The 13,492-nt window shown below is 35.9% G+C and overlaps 1 protein-coding gene across 4 annotated transcripts in view; it reads right to left on the bottom strand.

Moving 5' to 3' along the window:
* Positions 1 to 13,492, bottom strand: part of RAI14 (retinoic acid induced 14) — a 164,233-nt gene that overhangs the window by 91,547 nt on the left and 59,194 nt on the right. Inside the window, exon 1 of one of the 4 annotated variants that reach the window (XM_051989587.1) lies at positions 7,113 to 8,486. The exons of the other annotated variants lie outside the window; for them this stretch is intronic. The gene's annotated coding sequence lies outside the window, so the exon portion shown is untranslated. Of the gene's footprint in view, positions 1 to 7,112; positions 8,487 to 13,492 lie in introns of those variants that run through there. 4 annotated transcript variants of the gene reach the window in all.

Below are 13,492 nucleotides of genomic sequence, written 5' to 3'. Positions count from 1 at the left end.
TGTGTGGGGGTATAAACATATACAAAGATTATACCAAGATACACACACAAAAATTGTACTAGTGTTGAAGAAGGGCTTTTCTCTGAGAGCTTAAGTCCTCCTTCTCTCCCACCTAATCCTACTCCCCTCCCTATAAGGGCATAATAAACTCTTGATGTTTATTATTACACTCAAGGACTGTGGAGAGGATTTAAATTTTTGGTTGTTGTTTTATTCAAAAGATACACAAGTAGTAGGAAGTAAGATTTCCTCTTTCCACACTATTTCCTCTAGTTTCTTCTACTCCTCAAATTTAATTAATGTGGTGGCTATAGAATCATAGGAGTTACAGCAAGAAGTTTTTCAAGAATAAAGTTAAAATTCAGGTCTATCCTCTATAGGTCATCCAAACCAGCCTTCTTTCAGTTCCTCACATCCAATATTCCACATCCATCCCTATACCTGGAATACAGTTCCCCTCACCTTCATCTTTAAGATTCCCTAGTTTCCTTGAAAAACCAGCTCAGAAATCACATCTTCAATGGGGGCCTTCCCCAATTACTTATCTTCTAATTTTTTTTTTGTACAAACAACATACACAATATGTAGACATGTTTTCCCCAAACATATATACGCTCCCCAGGACAAGAGACTGTCATTTTTGTCTGTGTATTTATTCTCAGTACCCAACATGAATGTTGCCTGGTAAAAAGTAAGGTGCTTAATAAATGCTTGTTAAATGATGGGTTTTGTTTTGTTTTTAAGTTCTCTTTGGGCATGGAAAAAAGTATTTCCTGCCCTCACAAAGAGAAACAGACAAGAACTAAAAATTCCATGTTCTTCATCTTTTCCTTCAAGCAAATCAGAAACTCTGAAATCTAATTCAAACTTTGCTTAAGAAAAACAGCAGCAGCAGCAGCACAAAACCAATTAGGGATCCAAATTAAAGAGGTGCCTCAGTTATCTCCAGTACCCTCACCAGTTTTTCAGAGAGATATAAGAATGGACCAGAGATGCACAGATGTGTGTGTATAAGAAGCAGGAAGAAGTCAGGGAAGAAAATGAGAGTCAGAAGCCACAATCTCAGGAAAAACAGGGGCAAAAAATGCAGAAAAAGAAGAAAGAAGATTGAAAGCAATGGTGGACCATATAACACAGCCATACAGAGCCTTCGATGGTCCTCAATTTTCACATATATTTAATTACTCTTTATCCCACCAGATTTGGATCTACAAGATTTCCTTCCTGCCAATAGAGCAACTCAAACATATTTACAGAAATAACTTCATCATATCATCATCAAAAAACAGGAGTTGCAGATATTAAACTTCTTTCAGTTCTCAAGCTTCCTCAAAAGTACAATTTTCTACTATCCCTTTCAGAGCAGTAATGGCTATTTTACTTGCTCTGTACTGAAGCTAGCCCAACACTATATGTAAATGCAACTTGAAAAATGAAATTTTTTTAAAAAAAATAACAATCCATTTTCTTAAGAAAGCTAATTCAATTAAATATTTCTATACAAAGCACAATATATAGCATCTTCCACATCAATTAAGAAACTTGGAGCACCAGTCTATGAGTTCAAATCCCACCCAACTCTGCCACTTACTACTACTGGCATAATCTTATTCAAGTCATTTAATTGCTTCATGTGCAAAATAAGGAATGGAACCAGATAGTCTCCAAGAACCCTTCCCAAAGAACTTAAGGCTTTACTTTTGGGAGAAAGAACTTCCTTTCCTGATCTCTTGGGTAATCTAGTCAAGATCCACCAAGAACTTTCCTAACAAAATGTTATCTTGGTGGACAGGTAGTGATAGCTTAATTCTAGCCTAATTCTCAAGTAAATGGGGTTAATTATTGTTATAAATATTAGTTTTCAAAGCTGGGGCTTTTTGCCTGGCCTGGTCCCCAATTATTACTGTTAGGCAACTGTTTTTTACTTCTATAAACATGGTTACACCATATCACTGTGAGTCAAGCAGTGAGCGAAACCACTTAACTGAAAACCATATAGAGTAATCACTGTTCAGGTTTCTCAGCCAGATACACTCACCATGAGGCCCACAATCCATTTAACAATTGCTATTCACAAATAAGACCTAATGCTTCATTTACGCAGTTTCCTCATACTCTAAAAATCTGGGGTTAATATCCAAGTCTAACTAGTGTCTGTTCTGACTATTTAAGGATATTCTGAGAACTATTGGGCTGGTTTAGGAATACAAACTGTCAAGAGAATCTCTAAAACGATTCATTAAATGGATAGTTTGAGAAAAATACTAAGAAACTTGATCATAGAAACTTAATGGTTTAGATGTAATAATATATTGGGTGAACTTAAATCCCATTGTAATAAAACTCTATCCCATTACATGAAGAGAAATTGAGAGAATTTTTTTTAAAAAATAAAGCAAAACTATGGCCTAGAACAGAAATATTTTCCCATGAAAGTATACCCCAAACAGATAAATCCATAGGAGAGCACTTCTCTAAATCACCAACTATTTGCTGTGTTGAATTAAGCCCAAGTCTCCAAATAACCCACTCCAATCCCCTTTTTGGTTGCCTAGCTCATTTAAAAAATGTTAGTTGATTGATTAGAGGATCTTTTATCTACCTCTCCACTCTGACACAGATAGGGCATTCACAAAATTCTATACAGATATTGTATCATTGTTTGCTTATTTACACTTGTTAATATGTTACTTTTAAAGTGTCTGCAATAAAATTCTTGCAGTGAAAAGACCTGGAATCATAGGGCCCAGCTTTCAATCTCGGGTCTGAAATGTAAATTATTTCTCTTTTCTGAGACTCAGTTTCTTCAACTGTAACAAGAAAGTAGGAGTTACATTTTATGTTATTTCAGTCTTTTTTTTCCAGCTCTTAATCTATGATCTTGTGAATGACTTTTGTGTCTCAAACTTCAGTGTAAACTTCTTGAGGAGAGAAACTATTTCATTCCCTGTGAAATCTTTCCAGAACACCTAGGCCACAGGAAACCCTCTCTTCCTCCCCTGAATTTCTCTTAGAATGTTGTCTTAAAGCTTTTATCTGCGATACTCTTTTGGTACTATGCACATTATAATAACTTATATTATAAACTCCTTGATGAGGAGGGGCATAGTTTATATATCTTTAAAATCCTTACAATATCTCCAAATACCAAGTACAAGGCCTTGCACAGAGACACTCAAACAAAACACACTTAATGTTTTGTGGATTTCTCCTAAAGCACCATGATAGGCTTCTATAAGTTAGTGTTCAATAACAGATTCCCATTATCTTCTATTTTTAACATCCCCCTCCTATCACTCTTCAGGTTATTATAGCTGTTCAGTCATTTCTCAGTTGTATTTGACTCTTTGTGACCCTACTTGGGGTTTTCTTGGCAAAGACACTGGAGCAGTTTGTCATTTCCTTTGCTAACTTATTTAACAGATAAGGAAACGGAGGGAAATAGGGCTAAGTAACTTGTCTAGGTCACACAGCTAGTGCCTGAAGCTGGATCTGAAGTCAGAAGATGACTCTTACTCCAAGTCTGTCACTCTATGCATTATGGTGTCCCCTAGTTGCTCAGTACATAAACTTAATTGGAAATTGTACCTTTACAATCCAGACATTTGGAAATTTTAGTAGATGATTTCTTTAATATGATAACCTACTGTCTGGAAAGATGAAAGAAAGCTAGTTTTCATCTTAAGGAAGCTACCAAAAAATATGAAACAAACATATCAACAAAACTATTAATAACCTTTAAAGGACAAAGAAAAGAACTGGTCTAGTGCATCTAACACCTTGATTTAAAAGTAAGGAAACTGAGACACTAAGAGATGAAGTGGTTTGACCAAAGTAGCCCAATCAGGATTCATTTCCAGACCTTCTAACTCTTAAATTAATATTCATTCCATTACACTGTAGTATCTTTCATAAAAGAGAGAAATGAGACATGATGATTTCCATTCCTTTATTTAACACATTGCTTACAAGTGTTTTCTCTAACTTTGAAAAGGAATGCTTAATCAAGAAAGGAAAGGCTCTGAATGGGGAACCTAGAAACAAGATTGCTAACATTAAGTATTTTACTAAAGCTACATAAAAGAGATCAAACAAAAATTTCAGCTCAATATAAGGAGGTCATTTCTAAAAATGGGAGCTGTCCAAAATTTAAAGAGCATTCTAATACACATTATGTAGACCCTATCTCCTCTCCATATACTCCTTTCCCAAATATCTGACCTATCCATCCCCCATATTTCTGATGATGGTATTAGTTACCTAGGCTTGAAATTCAATCACCTTTGCCTTTTTTTCCTCTGCTTTACATCCAATAAGTTGCCAGATCCTGCCACCAATTCTACATAATCTCTTTTTTTTTTCTATTTGTTCACTTTTTGAAGATTTGCAGATAGTCTAGGAATTTTCCTTTTGTTCCTCCAAAGTATGTGTGACAACACATAATATCCTCACCTATTTGAGGCATGGGTATGAAATTAAACAAACATTTTTATTAAGTGCCCTTTTTAGGAAGGGTAGAAAAAGTCCTAGGAGATGGAGAAATAAGTACTCATGTAAGACACTGTCCCTACCACATAAAGTTAGCTCATTATTCTAGTGGATGAAGGATAGCATAAATGAGTCATCGAGATAGAAGAGGAAGAACATAGAATTTGTAAGACCTGTGGTCTTGGGAACCCTTTCAGGGAGGCCAAGAGATCAAAACTTTTCATAATAATACTAAAATATTTAGATTACTAATATATTACTAATATTTGATTGTTAATATGAATAATAATCAAATTAATATTTTATTAATAATAACCCTAATAATTAATAATTAAAAACTGATAAAGAGCACCTATTTAAACAAAAGCTGTTTGGGATTCTTTAATAATTTTAAAGGATGTAAATGGATCTTGAGAGCAAAAAGTTTGAGAACTACAAGAGTAGATGATCTCTAAAGGCCTGCTAGTTCTAAATCTCATAAACCTTTGAGACAAAAACAAAACAGAAAGTACTTGTTTTTAAGGAGTTTACAAAGTATGTCAAGATCAGACATCTATTTAGTAGGGAAGCAACAAACTGGGAAAACATCTTTACAATTAAAGGTTCTGATAAAGGCCTCATTTCCAAAATATATAGAGAACTGACTCAAATTTATAAAAAATCAAGCCATTCTCCAATTGATAAATGGTCAAAGGATATGAATTTTCAGATGATGAAATTGAAACTATTACCACTAACATGAAAGAGTGTTCCACATCACTATTGATCAGAGAAATGCAAATTAAGACAACTCTGAGACATCACTACACACCTGTCAGATTGGCTAAGATGACAGGAAAAAATAATGATGAATGTTGGAGGAGATGTGGGAAAACGGGGACACTGATGCATTGTTGGTGGAGTTGTGAACGAATCCAGTCATTCTGGAGAGCAATCTGGAATTATGCCCAAAAAGTTATCAAACTGTGCATACCCTTTGATCCAGCAGTGTTTCTATTGGGCTTATACCCCAAAGAGATACTAAAAAAAGGAAAGGGACCTGTATGTGCCAAATGTTTGTAGCAGCCCTGTTTGTAGTGGCTAGAAACTGGAAAATGAATGGATGCCCATCAACTGGAGAATGGCTGGGTAAATTGTGGTATATGAATGTTATGGAATATTATTGTTCTGTAAGAAATGACCAACAGGATGAATACAGAGAGGGTTGGAGAGACCTACATGGACTGATGCTAAGTGAGATGAGCAGAACCAGGAGATCATTATACACTTCAACAACAATATTGTATGAGGATGTATTCTGATGGAAGTGGATTTCTATGACAAAGAGACCTAACTGAGTTTCAATGGATAAATGATAGACAGAAACAGCTACACCCAAAGAAGGAACACTGGGAAACGAATGTGAACTATTTGCATTTTTGATTTTCTTCCCGAGTTATTTTTACCTTCTGAATCCAATTCTCCCTGTGCAACAAGAGAACTGTTTGGTTCTGCAAATATGTATTATATCTAGGATATACTGCAATATATTTAACATATATAGGACTGCTTGCCATCTTGGTGGGGGGGGTGGAGGGAGGGAGGGGAAAAAAACGAAACATAAGCGAGTGCAAGGGATAATGTTGTAAAAAATTACCCTGGCATGGATTCTGTCAATACAAAGTTATTATTAAATAAAATTAAATTAAAAAAAAGATCAGACAGCTATGCAAATATGAAAGCTAAACACTTATTTCTTCATCACTTCAAGAAGCCATGATTTGATTGCTATGGATGAAACCATTGTCCTATAAAATGGTAATTAAATTCTCTCTTTGAAAGCTTGCAGTGGTTGGAACAATCCTCTGCCTCCTTCAATGTAGTGAAAGGCTCCTCTGAATTTAAAAACTGTCATAATTAAAAGTCCTTCCAGTATGGGAGAACTTTGCCAGAGTGTTTATACCATGCTGGCCTGGTCCTTGAGAACAAGGATCCCTGCTATGCCACAATGAAGTATCAGAGTATAGTAAAGACAAACATGGTCACCAGGGTCTGAAAATAAAAAGAATACAAAAGAACAAACAGGACAGCTTATGCCACATTTCACATGACTGGTCACTCTGACCTACTGTGGCAGTTTGGGAAAGGCAAGATCCAAGCTCTAAAGATTGAAAGGACCTGGAAGGCAACTAAATCACCCACTTCATTTTACAGATAAGGAAATGCCAGTTTAGGATAGATAAGTGACTTACTTGTCCAAGGTTACACAGAGTTATAAGCATCTGAGGTGTCATCTGAACCCATGTCCTGGGACTTCGGAAATTTGTACTCTATTGTACCACCACTAAGGGAAGTTATCACAAAAGAATCAGCCCAGGAAAAGTAGCCTTTGTTATGATGCCTTTTAACTCATTCAGGAGAAGGTTTAGAGTAAATTCTGTTCCCCTCCATGCTAGGTCACTAAGCCCACCAGCACATTCAAACCAGGGTAGAGTGAGAGATATACAAAAGCACTTGACAGATCTTCAGATTGTATCAGGAAGAGTGGAGCAGTCAATGTACAATAAAGTATCTCTAAAATCTCTTCAACTCCCAGGCTCCTTTGCTTCCCTTTCCTCCTCACCCCATGCTTAAATAAAACTTACCTATCTTGGATCTCTCCATTCCTTTACATGTTGGTGCTTGAATATTTGTTCCTAGTACTTTACAATACAACAGTGTTATGCTGTTCATTGTCTTATGTAAGTCTTCCCCAACCAGGCTGGTTGGTTGTAATCCTTCATTCTCAAAGAGGAACAAAATGACATCACAATGTTAGAGTCAAGTTATAGTGTGTCCGACTGTGGCTGATCAGACCACTATGATCCCGGAATGCTCTATGAAGAGTCAGGCATAAATAATCTAAATGAACATTTGGGATGGATTCTCTTAACTCTGTTCATCTCACATTTATTTTGAGCTATTACATTTCTGCTTTGCTTATAATGCCCAACATCTTCCGATGAGGGCACACCATGCTGGGCAGTTCTGTGCTAATGTCTCCCATGTCACAATCAATTCCAAAGTTCTTTAGAGAAACCTTCAGAGTGTCCTTGAATTACTTTTTCTAACTATCATGTGTTTGCTCTGTGTGAGTTCTCTATAAAATAATCTTTTTTTTTTTTTTTTGCAAGCATATCTTTGGCATTCAAAGAACATGGCCAGCCCAACAGAGTTGCACTCTCTTCAGTAAAACTCGAATGCTTGGAGGTTTAGTTTGAGAAAAGACCTCAGTGTCTGGTGTCTTGTCTTGCCAGATGATCTTCAGAATCTTCCTAAGACAATTCAAATGGAAGCAATTCCATTTCCTGACATGGTGCTAATATATTGTCCAGGTTTCACAGGCGTACAGCTCTGCACACCTTCATTCTGGCATCTCATCCACACTTTTCTTTGGAGTCTCCCAAACAATGAACTAGCTCTGGCAATGCATGTGTCAACCATTCATTATAAGTGTGTACATCCCTAGAAAATATACTGTCAAGATAAATGATTATTCACAAAATTCAAAACTTCTCCATTTGTGATAATCGATGATTCCACATACGGATGATGAGATGCTGGCTAATTTATTGGTGTTGACTGTTAGGCCAAATTTAGCACAAGCAGCAGAGAACTGATACATACTTTGTTGAATCTCAGCTTCCGAGGCTGCATTGAGTGCACAAACATCTGCAAACAAACAAAAACCCATGCACCAATATTCTTTCTACTTTAGTCTTGGCCTGAAGTCTTTTAAAGTTGAAGAATTTACCATCAGTGTGGTAGCTGACCTTGATGCTGTGTTTGTCCTTATTGAAGGCCTTTGACAACATGGCTGAAAACATCACTCTAAAAAACATGGGAGCAAGCACACAGCCTTGTTTCACTCCACTGTGCCTGGGAAAGCACAAGAACATCATCTATTATTCAGAACCCAGACAAACCTGCTGTTACGAGACTAATGTGCAATACAGAAAATTTCAGTCAACGTTTATATGAACAATAGATTCCCTCTCTCACACCTTGTAAATCTCAGCTGGAATGTAATCAACACCAGGTGTTCAAAACCTGGCATTCAAAACCTCTTCTTCAGTTGGAACATCAGCTAAGAAGAGAATGACTTCAACTTGAGGTAAATAGTTACTGGCTTCAACACTGATTAGTGGTTATCTGTTGAGAATCCTATGGAAATGTTCAGTAAAAATCTCTAGGATCATGTCCTGATCACCAATTAATGTGACTCCATCAGCACTGAGTATTTGAGATGCATCATAGGTTTTTGGCTCATAAACAGCCTTCAGGACATTGTAAAAGAGCTTCAGATTGTTACTTTTTGTGTAAAAAAATGAATTTCACTTGCCTTCTTACTGAGCCAAGAATCCTGTATCTAAGATCCACTTGTCTTATACTTTTGATGGAGTTAAATGCTGCCTTCTTAGAGATGGATGAACTATTCTGCTGGTACATCCCGTGAAATTCTCGTTTTTCATTTAGCAGCTTTTGAATTTCTCCATCATTTTCATCAAAGCACTCTTGATGTTTGCAAGTATTCTGACTCAGATGAGCAAATGGAGTGCTGTATGTCAAACTTCTAAAAGCTGCTCATTTGAGTTCCCCATGGATATTCAATAAATACTCCATGAAATGAATCAACTTAAAACACATTAATGATCATCTAATTAGCTGCCTTATCTAACAGTCCTCAGAAAACTCTTTTAAGTGGACTTGGCCATTAGTCAGTGGGTAAGACTGGCTTAGGAACCTTCAAAGCCACAAATGAAACAAATAATTGATTTTAGAAATTTGGAGTAGGTGAAAAATTTGTGACCAGTGGCAGTGTAAATACTTTTGTGATGGAAGCCCTTAGTTCTTTTATATAGGCCACTGTCTACACGACTATTGCCAGTCCTACTAACTTCTTCAACATAAAAAAACAAATTCTGACTGCTACATGAATCTAACATGTGATATAGTATATTGAATAAAGAACTCAAGAGCTAGGAAGATGAGCTCTTTTCATTCTTTTGACATATACTGGCTCTTTGACCTTATGCAGGTCACTTAAGGGCTCCTGAGTTGTTGCCTGTTAGATTTTAAGACTATCGGTTGCAGAGAAAGTGCTGACATGCACTGGCAGAGTGAGTTTCCTTATTCATAAGCTTCTTATCTCAATCCAATCTTTATCTCTATCCCTACATAAGCATTCACTTTTTTCTTCATGAGATAAGAACTGCCCATGTCTGTGAAGTGAAAGCTTCTGTGCAGTGACCAGACATATGCTCAAATGGAGTTTCTGTTACCCAGATGTCTGTTTGGGGGAGAGGAAGGGGAGACAAGAAGGGAGATGCCTTTCCTCACCAAAGAGCACAGAGGTCAAGTTGTATTTTCCTCAGGAAGCCATCCACCTACAGCATTAAGTCATTCATTAGCACAGCAGGGAATCACAGAACATCTCCTTTAATATGTAGAGTACATAAATCACCATCTGTTTCTCCCCTTGATGAACAAAAACCCAGAATATTAACTGCCTATCCACCAGATCTGATTACCATCAAGAGAAAAAAACAAGAATCCAATGCTGCTACTTTAATTACCATTTAAATGCTAGTCAAACCACATTATTCTACATTAAAAGCATGTTCTACAAATAGGGGAGTTTTCAAAGATCAATTTTTAAAAAACAGAAAAATATCTTTGAAGGACTTTATAAACACTGGTTTAGCAAAAGGTAGTTGAACTTACTCAATAGTTTGGTGGAAACAGCAATAGTTTTTAAATTGAAAGATTTCTTAGCTTATTCATTTATTAGATTTCTCGCAAATGAGGAACTTCAGTTTCTTCATCCACAAAATGGAGATTTATACATATAATCAGTCACCCTCAATTGTGAAGCAATTACATGACAAACCTTAAAGCTCAACATAAAAACAAAATATCACAATCAAAATGATCAGTGGTTTCATTTCAATAACCTCTCTATTAATACAGATGGCTATAGTTCTGTAATTTATATCCTTAAGGGAGTTACTTGGGGCATTGAACAGTCAAATAAGTTGCTGAAAGTCATAGAGTGATCAAAATATGCCAGAGGCAGGACTTAACTAAGATCTTTCTGACTCAGTTGTGGTTCAATCATTTTTCATTCTCATCCAACTGTGGGTTCTATTTGGATTTATTTTTATTTTTTTGACAAAGATATAGGACAGGTTTGTCATTTCCTTCTCTAGTTCATTTGAAGATGAGAAAACCAAGGCAAAGAGGATTAAGTGACTTGTCCAGAGTCCTATAGCTAAGTAAGTCTGACTCCAGGCCCAGTACTCTATACTTTGTGTCACCTAGATGCCCCTTTCTGACCTTGAGGCTAGCTCTATTCACTATGCCAAATCATACCTTAATAGATTTGTTAACCATAAATCAGTAACATTTTTAACCAAGAGGATCTAATCTGATCCAATATGAAAGACCAAGCTCCTCTAATTTCATTCATAGCTAAATATACCTTGTTCTTTTTTCAATCTTTTTCTCCTCATTTGCATTTTTTAAAATTGCCTTAATTGAAACTTGATATAAAGTTTGGTACAATAAAACCATGGTAACATGTTCAAAAATAAAATTCCAAGGCATTTGCTAATGACAACACATGCTTTCTAAAGAAACAGTTATGTGTCAGGAAACTAGTTATACACAGTTGTTTTGTTCTGTCATTTTTTAAGAGGGTGCTCAGCAGAAGTGGGCAGATTGCCTATTTTAGTATCATAATTCTTGCATTGGATTATCCTTTTACAGTACTACAAAATACTGAAAACTTGATTTCTTCCAGTTTCAATGTTTTATTATTTTCAAAATATGGTTCAATTAGATAGAATGAGATTTGGATTAGCACCTTCTTATAGCAAAGCTTTTTAAACTGTGGGTTAAGACCTCATATAGGGTCATGTAACTGAATGTGTTTATAATTTATTATCAACAAATGCTTAATTTCTATACCTATTTTATATACCTATATACCTGGGTCATGTAAAAATTTCTCAGGTGAAAAGAGATTGCAAATAAAAGAAATCCTGCTCTATAGTACTGCAGAATTGCTTAGAGTAAGGGGTGTCAAATTTAAACTGAAAGCAGGAGCCAATGAATCGTATAAAAGAATCCATATTGGCTGCACATTACTTGAAAAATAACATATTAATTGTTTTAATATTGTATACTATTGCATTTTTATATATTTTATTAAATATTTCTTAATTACATTTAATATGATTCAAGGTGTTCCTGGGGAGTGCTGCACACCTGTTATTTATTCTACACGTCTAGCTAAAGCACTGAGAGTTTAAGTAACTTGACCAGATTCTCCCAGCCAGCATGTATTAGAAAAGACTTGAATCCAGGTCTTCCAGGTGGTGATTTAAATAAATATTTACAAATTTATATTTTGACATACTGAAAAGCAATTTGGCATACTAGATGCTCTAATTTCTTTTTCAAAATAGAAACACTCTTACATGTAAACCTGTACACAAGTTTTACATGTAGGATTTTTTTTAAAAATGTATTTCTCCACTATACCTCTGACCCCTATTCTCTTGAAAAGCTTTTGATTTTTTTTTTTCTTGGAGACAAATTCATAGACTAGAGTATTTCCTGTCTGCATTGTGGCTTTCAGCTCAAACAAACACGACAAAAGACTGATTTATTTCCTAAGAGGGAGTCATTATAATCACTTCAGAGACCCAGATGACATTCTTTTCGCCTTCCTTGGCCTTAATCAGAAGAGATTACCAAAAAAAAAAAAAAAAAAAAAAAAAACAGAACAAGATGAAGAGGAGGAAACATTTCAGCTGAGTACTGTGAGAAGAGCTGAATGAAAAAGATATGACCTGACTTTTTCTTTTTGGTGGCCCTTGGATTCCCAACAACCTGTATTTTATTTGTATGTTTGTATATGTATATAGAGACACTTCCTTTTTCATGCCTACAACAACAATAGGCATCATTATATAGTATATGATTTGAACCTTGCTTTGAGGATGACAGTATGATATAGGACAAGAAGTTTTAGAGTGCCAAATTCTAAAAGTACATTTGGGATTAACTTCCTCATTTTGTAGATAATCAGTGAGATAAAGTGGCCTATCCAAGGTCACACAGCTATTCAGTAACAGTACCTAGGAAAACTAACCCAATTTTCTTGCCATTACATTAGAGCTACACATTATTATCTCTGAGGTTTTCAGTTTCAGTTCCAGCTCTGCCTCTAACTACATAAAGGAGGCAGCTAGATGGTACAGTGGAGAGAGCTCCAGGTCTGGAGTTAGAAAGAACCAGTTCAAAACTATCCTTAGACACTTACTAGCTTTGTCACATTGAGTAAATCACTTGTGCAACAGTTACCAGATTTGTAAAAATGGGAAATCATCCCCATTCATCTACCATCAAGTATCATCTGTGAGGCTCAAATAAGATCTATAAAATGGTTTGCAAGCCTTAGAGCACTATATAAACGATAAATATTATTAGTAATAAAATAAAGGTGATGGGTGGTACTTCTACAAAGAGTTAGTTACTTCTTTCTCCATCTGAGTGAGAGAAAATACTACATATCCGCTATGGCTATGTAGACTGCTATAAATTATCCTGTAAAAAGTAACATAGTACTTTTAACAGTGCAACCCTCAGCAAGTTTAGCTGTATAATCCTTGGCAAGTCTCCCCATCTGTAGAATGATGGAGAAGGCAATGGCAAATCACTCCAGTATTTTTGCCAAGAAAACGCAACCTAAATGAGGTCATTAAAAGATGGACCCAAGTGAAAATAACTGAATATCAGTTAAAAAATCAATTTTGTCATTTTGTTGTTGTTAATGGGAAGGGCATAATTACATGTAGTCTTTGAATAAGAAAGGTTACAAGAGGGCAGCTAAGTGGCACAGTGGATAGAGCACCAGTCCTGAAGTCAGGAGGACCAGAGTTCAAATCTGGCCTCAAACACGTAACACTTCCTAGCTGTG

The sequence above is a fragment of the Antechinus flavipes genome, chromosome 1, assembly GCF_016432865.1.
Source record: "Antechinus flavipes isolate AdamAnt ecotype Samford, QLD, Australia chromosome 1, AdamAnt_v2, whole genome shotgun sequence".
Classification (NCBI taxonomy): domain Eukaryota; kingdom Metazoa; phylum Chordata; class Mammalia; order Dasyuromorphia; family Dasyuridae; genus Antechinus; species Antechinus flavipes.
This window is presented reverse-complemented; position numbering and strand designations above follow the sequence as displayed.